The sequence below is a fragment of the Podarcis pityusensis genome, assembly GCF_964106645.2.
Source record: "Podarcis pityusensis genome assembly, chromosome: 7".
Taxonomy (NCBI): Eukaryota; Metazoa; Chordata; class Lepidosauria; order Squamata; family Lacertidae; genus Podarcis; species Podarcis pityusensis.
The window spans coordinates 22033619-22058117 of record NC_138031.1 but is presented as its reverse complement, the minus strand read 5'-3'; the positions used below and the strand labels follow the sequence as shown (position 1 = coordinate 22058117).

Sequence of the window (24499 nt, the reverse complement as noted above, 5' to 3'; positions counted from 1 at the left end):
TATCACTACCCTAGGGAGTCTCAAAGTGGCTAACATTCTCCTTTCCCTTCCTCCCCCACAACAAACACTTTGTGCGGTGAGTGGGGCTGAGAGACTTCAAAGAAGTGTGACTGGCCCAAGGTCACCCAGCAGCTGCATGTGGAGGAGCAGAGAGACAAACCCGGTTCCCCAGATTACGAGTCTATCGCTCTTAACCACTACACCACACTGGCTCTCAGGTAAGCCTGTGACCATCCTGTTGTTTTTTGGACTCCAACGCCCATCAAGCCTAGCTACCACGGCCAACCGTCAGGGATAATGGGAGTTATAGTCCAACAACATCTGTAGCAACACAGGTTTCTCACCCCTATTTTATAACTAAGACATTATTATGACACCCATTTCCAAAATACCTGCATGTCCTACTTTGAGTTCTGTGCTGCTTTCAGTCATCCCATTGCTGTAATTGGAGAGAGTGAAGAAGTGGCACTATTAGCCAGTTCTGTCTCACCCCGACCTTAGTGACTAAGTTTGACATTAAAAGCATGACAGCTGTGTACAGAACTAAGTGCTGTAGACATCTTAATAGCTTCCTCTGCCCCCCAAGCCACGGCCTTGGTTTAAATGGTTAAATGTATGGAACCACTCATAACCTGATGGCTTTCAGCTTTCACTTTGTATAAAATGAAATGCTAAATTACAGCTCAGTTTAATGTTACTAATTTAGTATTCTTAACAAAAGAGGTAAAAGATCAAAGCAGTGCCAGGAAAGATCACAAACATGCTGATACTGAGGAAGAGTGGGTTGATACTGAGGAAGAGTGGGTTGATATGTTGCATAAAGTACCCAAATAGATCTATGACATAGGCAAACCATGAACAAAGTTTCCTTTGTCTATTATATAATATTTTGATTTTAATTCCTCTCTGGTGCTTCATTTTATTTTAGCCTTGTTTTTATATTATTACATTTTGCTTATAACATATACTTTGCATATAAATGAGACAAAACTACTACTATCCCATTCATCCAAAAATACTGTAAATCAAACGCCTGCATTTGCTTCTGGTAGTATCTGGCTTGAGTTATTCCCAGTGACTTTCCCTGCCTCTACTGAGAATATTTGGTTCAAAGGACTGGATTGTTACTTCTGGGAACTGGGTGGGACAGGAGGTACAGCTGAGGGCAAATAGTGCTGTTAGGAGATAGGAGACAGAATCAAGGGTAGGAAACCTTTTTAATTCCAAGGGCCGCATTCCCTCATGGGTAGTCTTCCAGGGGCCACAAACCATTGGTGGGCAGGGCGAGAGGCAAAAGGAGGAAGAACGGTAGGTGGGACTCTTAACTTTCTACAACAGGTTACATTCAGTTCTGAGGCTGGTTCCTGAGGTTGAGGTTCCTCACCCCTGCAATAGATAATAGATGCAATAAATTTCTACTCATGCAGATGAGTCTCATAATGATACCTAAACCCTTTCTGAGGGAGATTGTTCACTAGCATCCATTATAGCTGCTTTTGCCCCTGGCCGTCAAAATGATTCTGGAGGAACCTGTTTATTTGCTCTTATTTTAACAGATGCATATTACAGAGCTGGATTAATAAACCCACTAAAACCACAATATTTGAAGCACATTTTTTAAAACTCACATACAGTGTGAAAACTTTTGCTTGGGAGCTGAAGTCAGTGGCTCCAAAGGTCTGAAATTAACAGATCTTCAATGTGCAAATGCTTTGGTTTTCTTAGAACATACCATATCTTAGAGTATGATATATCATGCTCAGTCTGTGCTCTGTGCAAGATGCAGGAATAGACAGATGAAGAAGGAAAGAACATGTGGTGTTTGTTGGTGTTCTGATGTAGGCTTTTATAGAGAATTCCTAGAGAGTGTAGCTGTTCCATATATGCTTGTTTCTTGCCATATTAACAACGGCTTTGTATTCTTTTTCTTCTCTGCTCTTGGTAAACTTTTGTTGGTGCTCAGAAATTTGAAATCTTTTTCTAGCTCTGGAAAAGCCAAGCTAGTAACTGAATTTGGTAGCTCTTCAATTTAGAGAAAGTAAAAGGGGAGCATGGAAAAAGAAAAATATTGGGTCTCACAAAAGGGTTAATAAAGCAATAAAACTTTTCTGGTGTATAAGAGAGGATGAGAGAAAAAGAGAAGAAGACTTTTCCAGGAAATCATATGATACGCCTGCAATTAAGTTAAATAGGTTAAAGGCTTGTTATGCTAGGATTAACACATGATAAATACATCCACTGAATTACACGAAGATCTATGGGATGATTACGTATAAAAATTCCATGTAATGAGATGTATTTATCATCAAAAGGTCTGTGGCCTTTAATAAAATGTTACAATAATTATCACACAAACGTGAAAAGTCAATAGAGGTACAGATGCCTTGTCTTTATTCCTTCATTGTGATTGGATTAATTTCAATGCCTCCAAGCCCTACTGACATTTAGCCTTCAAGAAGAAGGACTGGTGCTAAGGTTGAAACCTCTCAGCACGCCCTCTTGACTCGTCTTTTTTCTTTTGGATACAAGTCCCGCTCGTGACCCCTGGAGTCTGTGTAATCTCACTTGACAACACATGTATAAATTTGTGCAATGATTCGTGCATACATATTCCATCGGCAATAGGTAATATTTATTATCTAGTTTGTTTTTTTAGGAATCAACCAAATGCACACCCAGGCACCATATGCATAACAACAATTACAACCAAATATTAAAATGAAAACCCCTGACAAAGCTTCATGAGATTTATAGGTGGATATTGGAGGCACATTTCCAGTCAGGGAGTTACTGAAGCTGATGTCCGTCATACTGTGTCTCACTTATTGCAACAGCAGTTAAGTTTCCATTGGAATCCACAAACTGTATGGAAAATAGTGGCATCTTCCTCGTGCCCCTCCTAAGCCTCCCCAGGTGCTGCCAGCTAATTTGAAAGTGCTTTTGGGTTCTAGACAATCAGCTGTTGAGTAGGTAGGATGCATCATCACTTTTTAAGATGCTGAAGCCTGGAGTGCTCCCTCCTTTTCATGCCCTCTGTGTGTGGTATCACATCAAGCCAACCTGTAATTGGTCACCGATGCTTTCAAACTGTGTGCCGTTTTATTTAATCCCTGAACCAATCTTAGTAACCCTCACTGAAAATTTAGTATTTTAAAAAAATGAATCATGCAATACCAAACTGCAAGTTTCATAGGCCAGGTTTCACTGGATCCACCCAATCTGACATCCGATACACTGCTCTGATACCAGAAAGGGAAATCTGATGGTGGAGCTTTCCTGACAACTGCTATTGGCTCCTCCTAAGTTCTGGTCCAACTGACACTGGAGCTCTGTTGGTAGGGCTAAAAAGCAGACACATTAGGGACACTCCAAGCAACAGCGTAGATTTACAGGATGCAAAGCTGCCCTGGGCCCTGGCAGTCCCCCACCCAGATTGGTGGGAAGTTTAGTAGAGTGGTACCTCGGTTTAAGAACAGTCCGGTTTAAGAATGATTTGGTTTATGAACTCCGCAAAACCAGAAATAGTGTCCTGGTTTGAGAACTTTACCTTGGTGTAAGAACAGAATCTGAACAGTGGAAGGGCACCGGTGGCAGGAGGCCTCATTAGGGAAAGCATGCCTCGGTTTAAGAATGGTTTTGGTTTAAGAATGGACTTCCGGGACGGATTAAGTTCGTAAACCGAGGTACCACTGTACTGGGCATGACTAAATCTCCTCCACTCGTTTCCCTCCCATTGCTTCCAGCTTGGAAAGGGGTGAGAGAGGATTTGCATAGCGGCTTTGCATTACATAGAACCATGCTATATGTCAGGAGTACATATTTTTGAGAAAGGATGTGCTGTGCTCTATAAGAAATAAGAATGCCATTTTAGTATCACTACTACCGCCTGTGACCTTAGCTGCCGTGATTAAACATTGCATGTACATATACGTTGGTGTCAGGCTTTCTCCTGAATCCTGTACTCCTCCTGTTCAATGACATCTGCAGTGATGACATGTGGTAAGTAGAAGAAATTAGACTGTGACACATAATTGAGAGAAATCAGAACCCCCAGCAGAAAATTTTAGGCAGGGCATATGTGTGCACACGGGTGTGCGATCTTGATTCCTGCAAAGCTGCAGAACAAGGAGGTCTTTGTGCCGTTGGATATGACATCATGGTGTAATAAAAAGATAATAATGCCACATATACTTACACAAGAATATTGTTGACCTCAAGGTCTCTTTGACAATATTTGACCTCAGTCAAATAATAATAGGGTGTTTGACTAGTCAAGGGATTTGTAACCTAACCTTAATATGTTTCCTTTGCTTTGTGACCTTGATTTTAGTGTATGTGCAACTATTAATATGTTGACTTTGCTCTGTGATGGATACATTAGCATATTATGGAAGGATGTATGTTAATTATTTTCCAATTATTATTTTCCAATGATTATGTTTCTTTTTCAAAATGATGATAATAAATAAATTTAAAGAATGGAAAAACTTTTTAAGAAAATCATTTTTTACTTAATAGTTTCAGATAAGTTGCTTTTTTTATTCACAAAATTGATTTTAAGTTTTCCCTGTCTCCTAGGATGCTAAACCAATAAAAATATTGTCCTTGTCCATAAATGGCAAAAGAAGTTTTGCTACAACCCCTTGTTTGGAAGTATAAAAGTCTACAGTGCGCTACACATAAAGGCAGCTGCCTGTTTTGGAATTTACAAATAGGCTAATTTTTATCAAAGGTTTTCCTTTCATGTCCTTTGACTACTAAGCTATAAGAGTTAACCAAAAGATAACTAAGCATTAACCCGTACTGCAGTTTTTATCTCCTTTGGCAATCCCCCTGGGTCTTCAGCTAAGTACATTAAATGGAGCATAAATCTTTCAGTTGTTTTCATTAAGTCACATATTTAGAATACATAGCCCAGTTTATTTGATCAATTGTAAAATATTAGCTGCCGCACTGAAGATTTGTGACATGGTTTGTAACAAGTGAACAAACGTTTCTGGAGCAGGCTGAAGGGGAAAAAAAGTGCTGGGCTGCATGGATAAACTAACAACAATTAAAGTTTGGTGTATTAATGTGCTCCCCCCTTCAATATTCTTGAAATATATACTCAAGGCCAATAAAAAGCTCAGGCAACTTTGAAGATAATTCTAATATCAGCTTAATATTCTTTTCCATTTGTACTTCTCACTTTACCAATCCTGTGTTCCTTTTCAGGCCAGGCCTAAAACCCAAAGCGTATTGAAATTCTAAGAAAGACTAGGAGTGTTTATTTCATCATAAATAATGTGATTTATTATTCTTACCTTCTCTGTCCACATCACAGCAATCCTGGAAGAGACCTTATCTGACCGGCTGTAAAGGGAACCCACATTGCCCAGGTCCAGACTAAGCAGGTTTGCAAATTGATTTCCAACACAACCAAAATGGCTTCCTATAAAACCCATTGCTGTTGCACCATAACACAAATGTGATTGCCAGAGGGCTACAGCTGAAACTACACTACTGTTGAATATGTCTGTCCTGAAATTAAAACACAAATATATTTCTTTAGTGCCAGTGCACTGCCCAAGAGTTATTCCAGAGTGCATAAAATGCATTTTGAGGGAAAGTGTTGCCTTCAATGGAATGCTCTTATTTCCTTATCTATATCTTATCTTTCCCCCATTTCTTATAAAAAAAAAACAACCATCTTCAGTCTATTTACATACATTTAAGTAGTTTAGGCATAGTCTGATTCTTTCTATTTTTCTTTTCTGGTGCGTCATCCACACTTCTGCTTCTCCCATGCTTTCTAAGCAATTTTGCCTACCGCTTTCCCCTTGAAAACCCGCTTTTTAAAGTGCTAAATCAGAGCAAATGTATATCTGGAGAAAACTCGAGTGATGTTTGCTCTCATTCAGTGGTAAATAAAAAGTTTTCCCAAGGGCAATAGCAGCGGGGAAAACACAAGTCTGGCTGAGCCCTCATATTAAAATCTTCTAGTCCACAAGCCTTTCCTACAGGCCTTTCTTTGTCACTGCCTCTTTTTCTCTCTCTGGCCTCGTTCAAATGGAACAGGAAACCATCCTTTCTCACTATGTGAAGGAGCCACTGGGAGTCTCAGGCTTTTGGCCCTCATCTCTTCTCCCCTACTGCAGCCAGGAGAGGAGATCCATAGTTTCAATATAGGCTTTGTTAAATCATTATGTTTTAACAGATGTACAAAACAGGTACAAAAATTAATAGCATGAAGTGCAGTTCCAGCACCTCTCAGGTGGGCGCCATTGCCATTATGAATTCTGGCACCTCTTTTTAAAAGAAAAAAAGCACTTGTTGAGGTGTAATGTATATGTTGCCAACTATATACAGTGGTACCTCAGGTTAAGAACTTAATTTGTTCTGGAGGTCCATTCTTAACCTGAAACTGTTCTTAATCTGAGGTACCACTTTAGCTAATGGGGGTCTCCCGCTGCTGCCGCGCCACAGGAGCACAATTTCTGTTCTCATCCTGAAGTAAAGTTCTTAACCCGAGGTAATATTTCTGGGTTAGCAGAGTCTGTAACCTGAAGCGTATGTAACCTGAAGCGTATGCAACCCGAGGTACCACTGTATCTGGCACATGGCTCCTTTAAGAGAGACCTGAAGAGGGCCCTTAACAAAGATGTACTCATTCCTCCAAGCAACTCAAGATAGCATTACTGACATGGATTCCCCGTCCTGTTCCCACAACATCAGTCCTGTAAGGTAGACAAGGCTGCGGAAGAGTGATTGGCTCCGACGGAGCTGAAGGATTGAGGGTCTAAGAAATATTATTAGTCTAATGATAAGGTTTTATATAGAAAACAGTTGTTACAAGAGATCGGAAAGCGTCTAGCCCCACCTTCTCCCTGGTATGCTGGTTATTATTATTTTTAAATGTTGAACTAACTTCTTTTTATAAAAGGGTATTGTGAGAACCCACAGCTCCCAGATGCTGTGTATACACCATATATTTATGTGACTCTCTCCCCCCCCCCTGCAAAATCTGGGAACTGTAGTTTGTTAAAGGTGTAGGGAATTCTAGCTACGTGAGGGTCAAACTACAGTTTGCAGGATTCTGTGGAGAAACACATGTTTCTAATGTGTCTTAACACATATGGTGTGAACACAGGCTTACCGCAGCAGCAACTAGGCCTTATTTAATAGGAGGGGATAAATGTGTTTCATGACTCAGACCTTTTTTGTTCTTTTAAACATTGCTTAAATCTCAGTATGATGTTTCTTAACTTTCAGCATTCCAAGTGCTAAATAAGGATAGCAGAGCCCAGTTTCTGACTGCAGCGATCTAAGTTTTGCAAAGGAACGATCGTTGCACAGTCTGGTCTTACTATCAGTAATGTACTCTCAGGAATCAGTAACACGTTGTTAAAAATGGCTTGCTGCAGCCTCTCGTTGAACACGAGATGGAAGTAGAGAAGTTGGTGCTAACCTACGCTGCAATGCCACTTATTTTAAACATGTCATATGTTGAGTATGTGTGATAAGTTGTTGTTCCATGACAAATTATGTGAGTTGATTAGTAATCAGAAATGGGCATGGAAGGGGCCTCTCAATATGTGTGTCCCCCCCATATGTGGTGGGCCTAAAAAGGACTTCTTAGATAAAAGACACAAAGCATGAAAGCAAAGTAAGACCTGATAACCCTATTTAAAAGAGGAGCTATTAGTAAATACCATTGCTAAACCACCCAGTAAACATTTGAATGACTTTAGATTACTGTTAACCTATGGAGTGACATTGTTAATCAGACACAAAGTAGCTGTGGAGGCAATGCATATGTGTAAGTTAAGCAACTAATTTCAATTTTGCAAATATATAAAGTGGAAAAAATATGTGAAACTGTCATTTTCCATTACACCACCTTAACAATGCTAGGATACCTGGCATTAACCAATGGTTGCAGTACAGGTTTAACTGAATGCATCATTTTTGGAACAATACAGATGCTTGATGTTACGCTGGTCATTATTTCCTTAACCACCGATCCTAGGGAGTTCCATGTAATATACAAATGTTTGTAATGCACAAATAATACCCCAAAAACTACCATAACCAAACTTAACCAAGAAAGTAGTTGGTCATATTTTAGGGCGTATGAATGCTGTATCTTATTTGTATTGGCTTTTAGTACCTGGGTCTAGGGGTCGATGAATTTGTCAGTTTTGGTCTCTCATTTTTCCAATCTTAAATTAAGTTTTCCCCTGCAGCAGTTTGCGAAAAAAGTTCTCATGAACATTTCTCATAAATTTAGTGTGAATTTCCCTTAATAAATGCATACCATTTTGACACTATTTTGCAAAGCAATTTCCCCTAATATACTGCTTTTTAAATGTTATTTTCACTAATATATGCATTTTAATGCACATTTTACCACAATACTGTACTGTATATGCATGTTTGTAAACATTACTTGACTGCAGAACTGCATTGCAAAGTTTGGAGAACTGTGAATTTTAAAGGATACCTGTGGTTCAGTTTGCATATTGTCTAGCAAAGTATGCATTTCTAACTTAACCTGTAAAAAGCAGGTGTTAGGCCAGAATAATAATAAATGTCCATGATTCCCCTGCAGTTCCACACAACAACACATGACGACCCTAGAGCTAAGTTGGCAGGAACCAATATGAATAAAGAAACTTGCCTTAAATGAGGATAGATTATTTATCTATTTAGGCCAGTATTGTCTGGCAACAGTACTCCATGGTCTTTAATCTCATCTGCCAACTGATCCTTTCCATTGGAGATGTCAGAGATTGAACCTGGAACCTTTTGCATCTAAAGCGTGTACTCTACCACTGAGAAGTAGTTACTGTATTATAATTGACCATGATTCAGGCTTGTGCCCTGTGATTCTCCAGCGGTTTGACTTAACACTCACAGGTGCAATCCATTGTCTCTCCAGAAAGATGAATGCCAAGAACTACAAGAAAAAGATTCAGCTTCAGTTGCAGGCAACTGCTCACATAAAATACCACGCAGACCTCATTTATAAGAAGTATAAAAATTATCCTTTATATGCGTGTGAGATAGAGGTGGGGAGAGGGAGAGGGAGAGAGAGAGAGAGATTTTTAGCAGTGCAAAAGAACCCTGCTAATAACTGTAGGTCTGCCAAAGCATTTTCATACTATTCTGTCCTCATCAGAGTGATTCACTAATGAAACTTTGAATGACTCTACAGCCTGATGAGGTTAATTTATTTTGCATAAGAGTGAGAAAGCATTTATTGAGTGGGCTTAAGATTCGCTGTCCTCGTAGGGAGCAAAAGACCTAAACACTAGTGGAGTTTTCAAAGATAGAAATATGGCAAACAAGGGAGAGTGCTGTCAGTTGACATTTTGCTTTCATGCAATTGCTGATTGCTTTGCAACATCCTGTTGTTGTTGTTTAGTTGTTTAGTCGTGTCCGACTCTTCGTGACCCCATGGACCAGAGCATGCCAGGGATGCGTTGAGACTTGAATTGTAGATCATACCTCAGGATTTTAATGAAAATTTATTTCCCCGTTTTGAATGCACCTGTTGCCCTGGTCATGTGAGATTTCCTGGAGCCAATTAGAACAGTTTGAGAGCAGAGCAAGCGAACAGTGAGTTCCTTTTTGGAATAGAGAGTCTGTGCTTGTTTGCTTAAAGTAGGACATAACTTAAGGTTACCAGATTTTTTTCAATGAATCCGGGGACACTTTTCAACTTCATTCGGAATGGATGGATTTTGTCAGGGGACTGATTTGTAAATCCGAGGACTGTCCCCGGGAAACAGGGATGTCTGGTAACCTTAACTAGCAAAGCAGATGATTTGTGCCTTGCTTTCACAAGAGATACGATACCCAGAGGGACAGCTGGTTGGAGGGAAAATACATCATAATGATCAGGGATATTGATTCCAGGGACAGCGGATGTCAGTGGTGCTGGTAGGACCTACAGGCTCCAAATACATGCAAGTAAATGTCAAATACACAGGTGTGATGCGCATACGCAGACACCATACTGCCATGTTTAGCCATAAATACAAACCAGGCAGCCAGAAATGTAAGGAGACTGAGAAAAGGGTACTGAAAGAAGGTAAAGTACCCCACTCAGTCTTCCAGTTTTTCAAAACAGACAAGGTCTTTCTGCAGTCTGTCTCAGGAAATATGCTAAGGAAGTAGATGAGCAAAAACAAGATGAAAATGACTGGCAACTGATGGTGAGGAAAAGCTGCTAGATGCATCACGCGACTCCAGACTAATGCTTTCAGTAGATGGGCAGATAATACCATCATATTCAGAAGGACGTTTACAAAAAGCAGGAGAGAGCCGTGTGCATGTTTTTGTTTTTGCTTTCAAAATTCCAAGCATGTGACCTTAAAAAAATGTTCTTCTATGTGATGCCTTGACTTTTGAATTATGGTATGCATAATTTTCTTGATTTTCCCCTCATGTTATTTATTTGTTAGTAAATCAGCTTCCACACACATGCCTCGAGATGATGGATAAAATTAAATAAAAACAGTTAAAAACAACACTGATGAAATAAGGCCAGGCAAATTTTAAAAACAATGTGACATAGGTAACTGTTGTGTAGACCTGTTCATTCAGCTAGGAAACGTAAGACTTCCACCAAGAGGCAAGAATAGTTTTAGAGCTTTAGCTATATCCTTATCAAGCGTGAACCTCCAATAGAAATTCAATTCTCTGCAAGCTGTGTAAGGCTCCTCTTCAAGCTGGATGCTGTATTTAAAAATCATGTGAAAAGCTCCATTGTGGACAAAATGTAGAAAATATCATGTCAGGATTAAAATAGCAACTTTTATTTCATGACCAGCGATGGTTTGCGTGGGATGGGAATGGAGACAAATGTGGGAGGGGCCCTTGTTGGGTTGGCCTGATCCAGCAGGCTCTTGTGTTCTTATGGGAGATGCACAGTGCAATGACATTCCATCACACATTGTGGGTGTGGGACACTGTAAGTCAGGGATGGGGAACCTTCAGCTCCCATCATCCTGGTTCTGCCCCAGACCAACATAGCAGTAATGTAATAATGTCACTGTCTTTAAACCAAAGGTTATCTTGTGTATGCTGCTGCTTTTTTTGTTGCATTGCATTGTATTTGGTTTATTTACACTGATTGTTTTACAATTTTATGTTTTATTTTTCAGCATTTACTACTGATCACTGCTCGGAGTAAACAACACGGGGCCAATGTAGCATGTGATCAGGAACCAAAGGACTGCTGCTTGTGGCAAGGAGGCAAATAGGAGAGAGGAGGTAAGAGGAGGTAATCCTCTCACCACAATCTACAGCTACCCCCTTTGTCCTGCTAACTTGCACCTGCTGAGCCTCTTACCATTTGGCAAGTCAGCCCCAGCAGCTGAGAGCAGCAGCAGTTGTGTTATCTCGGCACCTGCAGCCAATCTGCATCTGGCTGCAGCACCAACTACAAAGCATAGACAGAGCCACTGCTACAATTATTTTAACTATTTCTTCAGATGAAGGTCAGTATGGAAATAATAATAATAATAATAATAATAATAATAATAATAATAATAATGCAAATAAACAAATTCATCAAAATAATTCAAAAATATTGAATTATACCTGAAAGTAGATCCTATTATTTCTAGGTGAACTGAAGGCGAATTAAGTGTCTTTTGTGTAGAACTTTGGGAGATGTTAAATTCAATTCTCTTTCTCTCTCTGGGTTTCTTCACACTTACTCTCTGTTTAATTGTTGCCATTGCAGTTACAATTTTTAACCTATCTGAAAAGTGATGTAGCTGTTTACGTTTTAAAGATCACAATTGTTGGGGGGGGGGGAATAAACAAACAATTGTTCACATATACACTGTGTATAGGTTTCGGTGCTTTCTTAGTCTATTTTATACTTTAAGCAGAGCAGCTTGTAAAATTCTGAAGGCTGAAAAACAACACTGAGGACCACTTGAACGAACTGTGAATTAAACTGAAACAGATTTGGTTACTTTCTCATACAGTCATAGAATTGTAGAGTTGGAAGGGACCCAAAGAGGCATCTAGTCCAACCCTCTCCAATGCAGGACTCATTTGGAAGGGGTGAACTAGGGTTGGAACAAATTATTTTTTGGAAGTGGAGACCTGGAACTGGAACTAATTCCTTTTAAAAATGAACTTTCCAAGCACTGTTACTGATAAAACTGTATATTCATTATGCATTTAAGCCACCTTGAGAAGGCTGTATTCATGAAAGGTGGCTTAAAAATATTTGACTATATATAATCATATAATAAATAAAATTATCGTTGCTTAAACATTTTAGATTTTGAAAATACATTTTACAAAACCCTTTTACAACAACAAAATAATTAGCTTTTAAGAGTCAGCAAATTGTCTGTTAGGCTTGTGTAGTAGTCTGGGCTGAACTACATAATATCTGTTTGCTTGTTTCTTCCCATGCCTACATTGGCTTAGCAAAATACTGTCATTTTCTGACTCCATCTGCTATATATGATATGATGAATGTAGCCATTCTTCTTTCCCCATCATTACAGCTGGTCTTTGATCCAAAGCAGCTAATTTATATTTACCATCTATCAGCTACCATCATAAGTTTTAGGGAAAGAGGCTCAGGCACACCTGGGCAGAATGAATTTTCTTTGATGCAGTTGGAGAATATCTCAAAATGTGATTAAGAGTCATTCATCCTACTCTTGATGGGCCACATGGGAATCATCTTTAACTTTCATAGCGGAGAGCATTTGTTTGCTTAAATCACCATAAATACTTCCAAATTCATTTGATGTTATAATCTGCTGCCATCATTACATCACAGTCATCTAAGGGTACCTGTTTTCCCTTACATGTTGAGATCAAGTTGCATATAGCTTCCTAGGCCAGCATCTCTTCCCAACCCAACATGGAAATTAATATAAACTTAGACTGAAGTTAAAGGTTTACTTGTATTTAACAGCTGTAGATGTATGGTTACAGGATTACGTCTTCTACAAAAACTTGTTGACATGTTAATATATTTAAGGAAATCCCTGACAGTCACAACATAAAACACTCCTAATTTCAAAATTGGGTAATTTTACACAGCATAGTCACAGTCCAAACCTGTTTGCATGTAGCCATAGTTAACTACTCTCAGCAGTGCCAGTTAACACTTTAGCAGGGATTGCATACAACAAGGAAGGTGATGTTCAGTATATCCAGTTGAGTCTATAGATATGTGAGGCCCTGGCTGGTGGATTGTATTGTGGAATTGTGCTCAGAGCAGCTATTTGCACGCAATTCCTTATTTAGCTGGGGATATTACTGTAAATCTATTAAACACTAATAAGAACTGAACCTATCAGGTTGGATAGAGAGAGATGCTGTCACAGGGCAGGAAATTAGTATATAAACTGAAGGTAGTATCAGCATTAAGGAAAGTAATCTGTACCTGTGGTTTGAACAGCACAACCATAAAATGGTGCAAACTGCACTTTGTTTCATCTTTGTATATATAAAAAAATGCAAACTGGTCCATCCTCCATACCCCGCAAGTGTTCCCAGAAAAACCAGGCCATCCTGGTTTTCCCCATGAGAGCATGCTGGCCATTGGGGGCACCATGATATTGTGCCGAGATCTCACCCCCCCAAACCACTTTTTCAGGGCTGCAGTCTTGCCCTCCTCCCCTTTTAGGATCTGTGATTTTGCACAGGTCATGTGACTCATGAGGGAGCACGGATGGGAAGACACATGTCCCAGTTTTGCGACTCAACATATTGGAGGGTATGCATCCTCTTCATAATAGGGTAAGATTTATGAAGTATAGAAAGCTGCCTTCTACCAAGGCACACTTATTTGTCCATCTAGTGTAGTACTGTCAGCTTTGGATAGCAGCAGCTCTCCAGGATCTCAGGCAGAGAGCTTTCCGAATACCTGCCACCTGATATTTTTAACTGGAAATGTCGAAGATTAAGCCCTTAAAGCAGGTGGGGGAAACTTTTGGCCTTCCAGATGTTAACTGAAATATGACTCCCACCAGCCCCTGCAATCATGGTCAATGGCAAGGGAGGTGAAGTTGTATTTCAGCATCATCTGGAGACCCACAGGTTCCCTGCATCTGCTTTAAAGCTTTACAATGAGTTTTTAAAGTTAGCTAGTTTTAAGTTCCTTTGGGGGCCAAAAATTGAGTCAGAAATAATTTTATAAATAAACACAGTAAAAAAGAAAAGAAAAAGGGAACCTTCTACAGGTGAATCATCTGCTCCACAACTTAGCTATGGCCTCTCCCCTAATTTAATATTATATAATTTTATATTAATCTGTGCTCTGTTTTGACCTCCTTTTGTGCAAAGTGTAAGAGGCCACAAGTGTGATATGTGGGGGGCTGGTGCTTATTTGGTTTAGCATCTCAGCATTGTCTACTCAAAGGACCAGTTTCATTCCTACTGATATTTGCATGGTGGCTCAGGATGTTTCTCCATCACACTGTTGTAGCACTGCTCTGGAATGAATGCATAAGTCAGGGTGGTGGCACTGAATGAATGACCCTGTCAATTCCTATGGACACAGCTTTACTGTTAGTCCAGCATAGGGTCAGTCTGTTTGTTCTGCAATATAAAAAGAAAGGTTTATTGGGTAAGTTTCTGCCAGTTTTCATCAGGTCTTATGCAAAAGCTTCCAAAGCCATGGAATATGACTGTGATTGTGCTATCTTTGCACATCCCACAGTGTGAATTTAGGTGTGTTTACGCAGAAGTACATCCCATTGTATTCAGTGGGACTTACTCTCTGGTAAGTATTCCTAAGATTGCAGCCTGATGATTTATAAAACACACGTTGGAAATGCTTACAAAGGATTTCAAGTACATCATCTCAGTAATCCTTAGAACAAAAGGATCACAGCAGCCATATAACTTTGGCTAGGATTATTCTCCCCATTTTTCAGAAAGGGGGCTGAGGCTAAAAAGAATAGTCACTAGCATAATACCACTGGGTGAGTTAAAGAATGGGTTGAAATCTGCACAATGGCTCACACTCTTGCCCACTATGCAATAATTATACTATACTATACTATACTATACTATACTATACTATACTATACTATACTATACTATACTATACTGTACTATAATATTATTTAAATCCGCCCATCTGCCTGGGTTTCCCCAGCCACTCAGGGTGGCTCCCAACAGAATATTAAAAACACGATAAAACATCAAACATTAAAAACTTCCCTAAACAGGGCTGCCTTCAGATGTCTTCTAAAAGTCAGATAGTTGCTTTTTTCCTTGACATCTGATGGGAGGGCGTTCCACAGGGTGGGCGCCACTACCAAGAAGTTCGCAATGAATATTTGCCCACTTTTAAAAATGAAACAGAAACAACAACACCACAATCTGTAATTTATTACAGATTTTGCTGAAAGTTTCAAACCAACTCCCATTCCATTTGACTTGCAACAAAGGGAGAGGAGTGGCAGTAGGGCCCACTCCCTCAACCCAACTGAAAGACCACCCCCACTGGGTTTCGCCTCTTCCCCGGACTGTTTCTATGCAAGCTGGTCATTAGAAAAACTTAGCAGCTTTGGGACCTGTTGCCTGAGTTTGCCTGCATGCCCTGTATTTCATTTGTGCCATGTGTATTTTAGACTGTAAGACCTGAAGGCATGGGCTGTCTTTTTTATTATTGTTTTTATCGATCTGATGTAAGCTGCTCTGGGAACCTTTTCAGCTGGCAAGTGGGGAAAAGCAAAGGTCCCTTTAAAGAAACACTTTTCAGATTGCTCACATGGAGGCGAGCAGGCTGCTTGCAGGCACAGCAAAATGTACAGGTTGCAAAGGTGTTGCAAAAGGAATGCAAATGCAAATAGATGTGGGTGGTAGAGGAAGGGTGTGGGGAAAGGGATTGTGAAGAATTACAGGATGCAAAGAAGTGGTGAGACATATAGGCAGAGTGGGAGATGGATATATGTGTATCTGCTCAGGTAGGCAGTCTTTGTTAGAGAGTGCGATGGGGCAAAGCAGGCTGCTTGTTTTGTTTTGGCCGTGTTTATTATGTCTTTTCCTAGATACTGTGAGGAATGAGATTATAGGGGAGCGGCGGAGAAGAGAAACAGGAAGAGATGGATGAAAGCCTTAGGGTTAACATGCATGTACACACGCACAAATGCACGCGCACATCCCTAATCATATCCACACTCTTACACAAACTAATCTCCTGGGACCACATGTCTTGGAACAGGAAGGCCTCCTGCCTGGGGTGCTTCCACTGCTAAGCCACCTGCTCTCCCTGCTGTCAAAAAATCACCAGAGTTAGAGGAAGCACGGCGAAGAAGAGGAATAAACAGTGGTCCTTGGACAAGGTTTCTGGGGGGCAATGGTAGATGTTTATCCCATGACACATTCCATGTTCATTCGTTAGGTATGATTTGCAAAAGATTGGTTGTATGCATGATGTCACACCGCAAAGGGCTGCTGGTAATGTTTCCTTGTGTGAAACTTTAATGCATTCTTTAGAAGAGATTCTCCTTCCTCTACCCACTCTGTCCCTTCTGTTATCTCATATTAGCCATAGACCCTCCAAAAAAAGTTCAGGAATGACTTTGAATCAGACATTTTACAATTGTGTGGTTTTTTTTAAAAAAAAGAAATTATCTAAAAAAACCAGACTGAAGGGTTTAATTAACAAGCTCCAAGTAATAGTTAGACCCTTTCCCCCTCTGCTATCAGCTTTCACTTTTATTTACGATGGGAGTCCCCCTTGTATCTCCTTTCCCACAGGACCCACTATCACTAATATTTCTGTGATCTGTGAATAAACCAAAATTTAAAGTTAGTTACTTACAATCAATGCAAATTAATGATTTCTTTTTTTAAAAAAAATATTTCAATCAGGAAAAGCAGCTTTGTAGTCGAAAATCCCACGCTGGCCTTAGAGTGGGAGTTTTTCCAGCCTCTGCTTAAATCCAAAAAAATACTGCAATCTTCTGGCACAGGCTCACTGTAATGCTTTAAAAACAATTTAGCAACTGTCATTGCTGTAATTACAGTAACTAATTACCATCCTTAGCAAACAAATAGCTTAACATAATACGCAAGCCGAATCAATTTTGAAGAAATGCAAATTCCGAAAGCAAAAAAGGGCATTTTGGCAAACCTGAAAGAGAAGCGGGAAAATAATACACTTTGTTTTATCTCCACATAATTCCCAGGGAATATCATATCATAAATATTTGCATTCAGTTCTTATCAGGACATTTGCATTTGCTTCCTTATCAGTCTGCAGGCCGGACTCTGCCAGATAGAGAGTCGAGCTCCACACCATGTACATATTTCTAATGAATCACGTCTCAGGCTGAGAGAATATTTTGGCTGGAACTTTATCACTGAGATGAAGAGGTCATTTACTCTCCAAGTCAGTTCATCTTGGAATTGTCTTGAGATTCCAATGTGATTCAACTGCCTTTTCCCCTTTCCTTTTCAGAAAACCCAAATAACCCCAAACCTGAATTTTCTTAATGTTGGTAATGTTGCCACATTCAAACAGCCTTAGCATACATCTGCTTATTCCTTCCTAAAAATGTAAATGTTTCTGCTGAGGTTTTATAGTCCAGATATTGTACCCTACAAACATTGATATATCATAGTGTCTTGCCAGACATAAATATCAGTGAGTTTTGAATTAAAGATGAGATCTCGGCTGAGGCTTGTTCAAGAATCCTTACTGTGAAATTTGGCAGCAAATCTTTTCTTTTTCTTTTTTTGGTGATAGACAAACTTTTTCTACTTGGTTCAAGAAAAAGAACTTTAAGTCATGATGCATCAGGAATATGTGATATTTTTGTATACCTGTTAGTGCCATTTTTCTTAGTAGGGTATTCAGAAATCAGTACTGAAGACTTTTGCCCCCATTCCATTAAGATCCACCCTTGAAGACCCTGTGCTTTCCCTAGTTAGGTATAAAATCAGCTAGCAGTTTATGTTCTTAGAAGAAATAGATGTTAGACAAAGAGACGTGAGCCAGGGGACTTAAGTAATTATTGGCTGGGTGGGTACAAGGCATTGAAAGTGACGATGCCTACTTCTCAGGAAGGAAGGAAACCTGAGCACCCCTAGTTGTAGAATCGCTCACGATTAACAGTGGTGCTATGATTTATTTCACATTAGATCCTGTGTAAAATGTGCTACAAAATCAGAACTGGAGGAAATGTAATCTAAATAGGCTTGCTTATTACAAGGGTGCTAATATTTATCTTCTTATTTTTTACATATCAAATAATTTCAGCAAGTAAATTAACAACAGAACAACACAAACAGAAATGGCAGATATTAAACTTGAGAAAAAGTGTAGGTTGTGTTTGTTCTTTATGAAGATGGCTTGAAGTTAGATTCACTTTATTTTCCATATCCTGCTTTCGTTTATTTATTTGAGCACAAATTGCAGTTTCTGGTCCATCATTATTCAAATGACTGACAAAGCCCATTTGTACCCAGGGAAACACTGTATCAACTGTGTACATATGGACTACTCCCATTGTCACAACTTCTGTTGTTTCTGATAATAGACATTCGCTAGCATAGGGATAAGGGAAAAGAAAGTACCAAGAGCTTGGATGGGGGAAGATACAGTGCTTTTGTCTGTAGGGTGCCCAGATGAAAGGGGGACAGGGATCCTGGATTGAATGCTTGTAGAGAAGAGGGAAAGTTGGCAGGTGCAGCTTGTCATGAAGGGTTGAGGCAATCCGCACCTGCTGAAATTCCCTTTTGCACAGGTACAAGAGCTCTGTTCTCCGTTGCATTTGGTCGCCCTATTCCTGTGCCAGCAAAAAAATAAAGCCTGTAAGAGCAGGCAGGAAGAAGAACCTTCCAGCCACTTCTGCTGTATGTAAGGCAATCTTGCAAACTGGTCAAATAATCTGGCCTTGTCATGATTGTACACCCAATAATTTCAAACAGCAAGGGCACATGAAAGAAGTGTCCCTGGGGTCCATCCTGCAACCATGCTTCTCCCTTTCCCCAGAGGAGTGATGAGGAATGTATATCTTTGGACTCTGAACTCATATGAGTCCCAGCCAGCAAGGCCAGTGGTCAGGGTTTGTGGGGGGAGTTGTACAACAATATCGGGCAAGGCACAGGTTTCCCAGTTCTGCCATAAATATTCAAGACTAAGTTTCCTCTGCAAGCCCACTACGGTTTTCTTGGCACATGGATTAAGATAACTTAATCTACCTATCCCAGTATTGTCTGCTTGCTTGTCAGTGACTCCTCAGGGCATTTTGCAGGGGTCTTTTGTATCATCACAGGCTTGATATCATCTGACCAAGGGCTGAACCTAGAACATGCAAAGCATGCACTCTGTCTCTGACCTGTGTTCTCACACAATATTTTGAGTAGCCTTTGACACCGACAGTGGTATATCTAACAGGATATTTTATTTCATTAGGCTATTTTAGCTACTTAAACAATCAAATAAACAAACAAACAACAAAAAATCATTATAAAAACCACGCACAACAATCTAGGTATAGACAGCAATAACTACTTTTGTCTAAAGCCCAAACTACAGATTACACATACACCCATGTGTGAGTAGTAGCCCTATGACTCCTTTAAATGAAGAAAAGCCACTTCCAGTGGGGGTGGATGGAGCAGGCATCTAACCCCTTCTCTGCCTGCTATGCCTCTTCCCCAAATACTCCCCCTTACGTGAATATTTAAATTTATAGTTCACCAAAGGGATGTAGAAAGGTTAAGCAGTTCTCCCCTTGCTTTCTGTCCTTCCAGGAATAGTCCCCCTCATTTAAGCGGGCCTTTAGGCGACAGTTCATGTATCTGCAGGTAAGTATGCTTTGTGCCTGTAGATACCATATTTTTCCATGTATAAGACTTTTATTTTTTCCTAAATTTTTAAAATAAGGGGTCATCTTATACAGTGGTACCTTGGGTTAAGTACTTAATTCGTTCCAGAGGTCCGTTCTTAACCTGAAACTGTTCTTAACCTGAAGCATCACTTTAGCTAATGGGGCCTCCTGCTGCCGCCGTGCCGCCGGAGCACGATTTCTGTTCTCATCCTGAAGCAAAGTTCTTAACCCAAGGTACTATTTTGGGTTAGTGAAGTCTGTAACCTGAAGCGTATGTAACCTGAGGTACCACTGTACATGGATAGTGCATAGTGCGTTTTCTTAATTTTGAGTCCCCCAAAATAGGGGGCGGCTTATACACAGGTGTGTCTTATACACGGAAAAATACGGTATCTAGTATTTCTGTATGACACAGATTGAAGTGATTATGCTGCAGGTAAGCTGTGGTTGGAATAACTGAATGGGAGGAGGAAAAGTAAGAGGAGCAGAGGAAGTTAGTTGTTCCTCCCCCCCCCACTCCTCTCATTTTTCTTTAATAGAGTTATAGATCTTTGTCTTTCATCTACAAAACCCATTAGTAAACCCAAGGGGGGGGGAGACCATGACAAATATTAAACTAGATCAAAGATCCAACAATCTGCGGAAATATAAAACAGATACAAGCAAGTAGTGATGATTGGTCCAGAGTCCAGGGTCTTCTAGGAATACTTTAGCACAATATTATAAGGGTTTACTTTTCAGGTTTTTCTTGGTTTAATTCGGTGAAAGGAAATAATAGCTATGGCATAATATAAAAAGGAGAATTCACTGGATGCCTAAATTCAGGTTTGAGGCAAATGCTCTATAGTGAGAGAGCCCTGGCAGAGATATAAAAGCATACAGCAAAATAAAGTGTGGAAATATAGACTTTAAAACACCCCTTCTACTGTAAGTCGCTTCCAAGTTCCTAGCTAACCTTGACATACAGAGAAACCACACATTTGCTAAAATGGTTTACTTACAAACTCTTCAAAGTTCAGATTCATGTGCTTTTCTATACAGCAGCAAAAATAAATAAATAAATAAAGGGTCAGTGTAACTTAGGTTCCAAAATGGTAAATGTTTCTAAATTATTTGTAAAGAAATAAAAAGATGGTTTGCATAAGCCACACAGTCTAAGCTTGGAGCATCCAGCTTAGACCTCCTTATTGTAGGGTTCACATGGTTGAAGTGAGAGAATAAGAGCTTGATAACCCTTCCTCCCAAGGTTAGGGGAATTGACCTAGCTAAGCTTGGCAGAACAGCTTACTCTATGGCAGGCATGGCCAAACTTGGCCCTCCAGCTGTTTTGGGACTACAACTCCCATCATCCCTAGCTAACAGGACCAGTGGTCAGGGATGATGGGAATTGTAGTCCCAAAAACAGCTAGAGGGCCAAGTTTGGCCATGCCTGCCTATGGTCTTAACCTCTCCATGCATTTATTAGACTTAAGCATGTTGGATACGAGGCGGATTTATCCCACAGTTTCCCCAAAGTCTATAGACAGTGTCAGATTAAATCATTCTCAGAGCAGGCCCAATCAAACAAAGGGATTTAAGTCATTCATGATCATTTTGTCAATTAATTTCAGTGGGTCTACTTCGGGAGAAGAAAAGGCTAAGGAGTAAGCACAAATCCAGAGTGGAGTTCCTAAGACGGTTGGATAAGTGCCTTGTACACCTCCTGGCAAATCCTGCAGCCAAGCTGGTGCCAGACATATTGCTCTGGCTTGCAGTGGTTTGACTTTGGTGGAAGTGCACTCTATTGTTTCTTGAGACAGGTGGACGCCAACAACAACCATCTTTTAGGTGCATATTGAAACATCCTAACATGGATAAAACTTGTTGTATACCAGCATGCCAGGGAGAAGTCTTAAACTTTGCAGAACAACTCCTGGACCCATCATTAGGGAGCATTCAAACTGGAATTAGGAAATGTTTGAGCATTGGATTCTGCCAAATGTGTAAACTGATGACGAAAGTACTGGGACTGATGTCTTTTTATCATTCCATTCCTCGAAGTTCATGCCCTATTCAAAACCATTTTCCTCACTGTTTGGGGTTACTGAGAAGGTTACGTTGCCAACAACTTGCAGACTGAAAACATATATTCCCCATATGCAAGAGGTGCTCATATTCATTAGCTATCGATGATCTTGCTTTCACAGCTATATCTTAAAGATATCTGGTGGCATTCATCCCAGCTGGCTGTAAAGTATAGTGGGCTCTTATCTATATTTGATTTAGTTACTAGCTTGGTAGCCTGAACTGGATCCCAGAACCTCAGAAGTTTGTATTGTAACTTAATATAAAGCTCCTTAGCGTGGAGTTGCATAGGAATGCAAGGAAGCATTCTTGAGCCAATTTCCACCTCTCCCTGATCCAGTATGCTACTATCTCCAAAATGGATTTGGCCAAGTGTGACTGGCCTTTGGGATGTTTTTAAACTGCTGCTACCCACTATAGGCCCTGCGGACTAGAAATCAAATTCATTAATTAGAGAAGTGTTTAAGCCCGTGGCATAGGTGGTAAATGTGGGCAGCCTATGGGACTGGCTATTGCACAATGTAAGACCTACACATTCCGTTCTGCCTCTTCTCCCCAGCTTAGTAGACTAGCAGTAAAAATATTGGCAGGAATTCAAAGTAGCGCTAAGCAGATTTCTGCTTGCCTAATGGAACAATCTGCCCTCTCCTTCCCCCCCATACTGTACTGGGAGATTCTCCCAACCACAAGAGGAGGAGGCGAGGGTGGATAGCGCCATTGTACTAGCAGCATTCCTTATGCAGACTTCCACTGGCAGGTTCATTATTTGAATCCCGCCCATTTTCTATCACTGATAATAATTACATTTATTTGTCTCTTACTACATAAACAATCTCACAGTGACATACAGTGTTAAAAAAATGCATATTTATATATACATTTACAAGAAACCTCCAAAAGAATAAAACATTACTATTTTTTGCTAGAAGTGCTCATCCTGCAATATTATGCAATCCTCGCACGGCATTGGTAGCTGCCTATGTACTCTAGTGCACACTTGAGTGGCAGTATCTCATACTACGCACTTGACACTAGGCACCCTCACCGCAACCATTGCCGTCACTGGAGTAAGTTTATCACATCTTAGAATTCGGGCAGGTAAGTTAGCTGGATGAAATACCTCCAAGGAAGCCTATGAAAGCTGCTTTGAGCTTCAGGTGAATAATGGGGTGTAAGTCAGGAGGCAGACAGTCAGACAGAATAAAGAGAATAAAAATATGTGTTAAAATGAAATGCTGACGTTTTAGAATCTCGTATGTGATGGGCAAGGAAACTCTGCTTCAGATGAACCTGACACCACTGCAGTGTTACTGTAATATAGCCCAGCAGCTTTATTAGTGAACCCTAAGCCATTTTCTTGCCCCATTTTTTTGTCTACTGAGTTGAAGTTAAAGGGAAGTTGCAAAAAAGTCACAGTAGATCCTTTGTGGAGTATTCACAAACTCATCTGGCATAGAAATCATCTCTATCTTTCTTGCTTTATCATTTGTTTTAGCTTTGTCTTTGAGGTGGGAAGGGCTTATAGTTAAGAGGCTATTATCAGACTGAAGGATGCAGGAAATCCAAAATATTTATGTTTGTCTGTGGCACATGGACAAGAAACAGTGCTCAGGAAAAGGGTTTTCTGATTAAGTGATTGAAAACACTCTGGTGTATGTTAATGGTTTCTTCTGTCCAATAGATAACATCACCTCCAGCCTTATCGCTGTTCTTGAACTTACTTTAAACATTCTCTTCTGCTCTTCCAATTATATTTGATGCACTTTTAGGCATCCAGTTTCCTTGCTGCTGCTCATCTCATTTATTTGCTTTCTAATTTTTATCACCAGGCTGGGTGTAAAAAAAGGGGGGTGGGGAAGGAGCCTTTGAGAGATCCTTGAAGTGAAATACGTTACAGAGTGAAATTAATTTAAATGGAATTAAATCACAATTTTTCAGGAAAAGAAAATTATTTTTGTTTTGAATGCTGTTGTGTGGTTTTTGTTTTAAAAACCATTATGGTTTTTAAAATAACTTTAAATTCCTGCTACCATTTTCACTGCATGAGTGATATGAACGACGCTGAAAGTAAAGATAAATCCAGATATGGCCATTATTGGAATGGAAAAGCATTGGTTAAAATCACGATAATTAGACCATAAGTAAGTAAGGGGTAGCTAAGGTTAGGCAACATTTCTATGATAATGGCACAAAATTAGGTATTTATATATACCATCCTTGAGAAAAGTTGTATGCTGAGTATTAATCATTATACACATCCTGGTCAACATTATTTCCCTCTTCATCCCCTTTTTTCTGCTTTCACTATTTACAGTTCCATATCTATTAGATCCAGAAATAATTATTGATGCAAATAGGAATAAAGGTTTAAAGGGACACATGGGCAGGGGAAGGATGAAAGAAAAGACGCTTTTTCGAGGTGAAAGGAATGAAAATAATGTTTTTAAGGTCCCAAGGTATCCCTATAATAAATTAAGAGATCCCAATGGTCTTAAAAAGTGTGTTAGAAGAACTAGAGGTTCACTTTTTAGACCTCAGCATCTCCACTTGGAACCTCAGCTGTGTCTCTCATTTTCTCTCCACACATTAGCTCTCAGCTCAAATCAGCATATCCC

General features: G+C 39.9%; 1 protein-coding gene and 1 long non-coding RNA gene across 3 annotated transcripts in view; one reads left to right on the top strand and one right to left on the bottom strand.

Annotated features, from left to right (window-relative positions):
• Nucleotides 1-305: 305 nt before the first annotated feature.
• Nucleotides 306-6636, bottom strand: LOC308480942. Of its 2 annotated transcripts, none has more exons than XR_013988330.1 (3): nucleotides 6559-6636; nucleotides 5304-5520; nucleotides 306-1386 (listed from the first exon to the last, which is right to left on the bottom strand). It is a non-coding gene; the product is annotated as an uncharacterized lncRNA (long non-coding RNA). The 2 variants fall into 2 exon arrangements; XR_013988331.1 differs by lacking the exon at nucleotides 6559-6636 and adding an exon at nucleotides 5709-6018.
• The window catches only part of ZFPM2 (zinc finger protein, FOG family member 2), a 463644-nt gene continuing 444494 nt past the window's right edge, over nucleotides 5350-24499 (top strand). The window contains exons 1-2 of the mRNA XM_081012507.1: nucleotides 5350-5393; nucleotides 11151-11486. The gene's annotated coding sequence lies outside the window, so the exon portion shown is untranslated. The remainder of the gene's footprint in view (nucleotides 5394-11150; nucleotides 11487-24499) is intronic.